Raw genomic sequence first — 923 nt, 5'->3', positions numbered from 1 at the left:
TATCTATCTATCTATCTATCTATCTATCTATCTATCTATCTATCTATCTATCTATCTATCTATCTATCTATCTATCTATCTATCTATCTATCTCCCTTGTCTGTCAGACAGTAATTCAATTACACAGCTGCCTCTCCTCTCCTCGTCCAACCTCTGGCCGAAGGCAATGCGTTATGATTTTGGTTTGTAATATTCTCGCTACCTACTTCATGAGGGAGAAAAATGATCTGCTCCCGTGTGCATATCTGTGTGTGTGCGCTTGTGATTGTGTTTGTGTGCGCCTGTGCTGGCATGCCACCTCTTGAAAGATGGCCATTCAGTGGTGAACAAACAAGACATTTGTCTAAAGTCTTGCATCACCTCAGGGAAGTCTCTCTGGAAATGTGCTTTGCCAGGTTATCTTTCGCTGTTATTTTCAGTCTCCCTGTGACTCACAGGATCCAAACTTCACGGCAAGATTTGTGAGGGGGAAAAAAAAGAATTGACACCTGTCATTTGTGCCAAATGCGTTCAGACACAATTTGATAACTGTCTAACCTGCTCCTTTTCCCCCAACTATACACGTGAATTAACAAAAACAAGGCGTCTCTGATGTAAGTGTTCATGTGAGGCAGTTAAAGAGGATAATGTTAAACGACTTATTGAGCAGAAAAGCCAAATTCATGCAGACGTACACGCGTGTACCGGCAGATGAATGTCACAATGGCTGTTCAGCGAGAAGATGTACGGGTCCAGGCTAAAGAGGCACATTTACAGACTCTTTCATCAGTGAGAATTCGCCTCAGCCTCGCAGAAAGCCACAAAGACACCAGCATCCCACCGTGAGCTGCAGACACAGCTGCACTGCAGTTTCATCATCTGAATGGAGTTTCACAGCAGTGGCAAGGAAACCAAAGTCCCCGAGCTCTATCATATCACCCGAG

Source organism: Stegastes partitus, unplaced genomic scaffold, assembly GCF_000690725.1.
Source record: "Stegastes partitus isolate 25-593 unplaced genomic scaffold, Stegastes_partitus-1.0.2 Scaffold359, whole genome shotgun sequence".
Taxonomy (NCBI): Eukaryota; Metazoa; Chordata; class Actinopteri; family Pomacentridae; genus Stegastes; species Stegastes partitus.
This window is presented reverse-complemented; position numbering follows the sequence as displayed.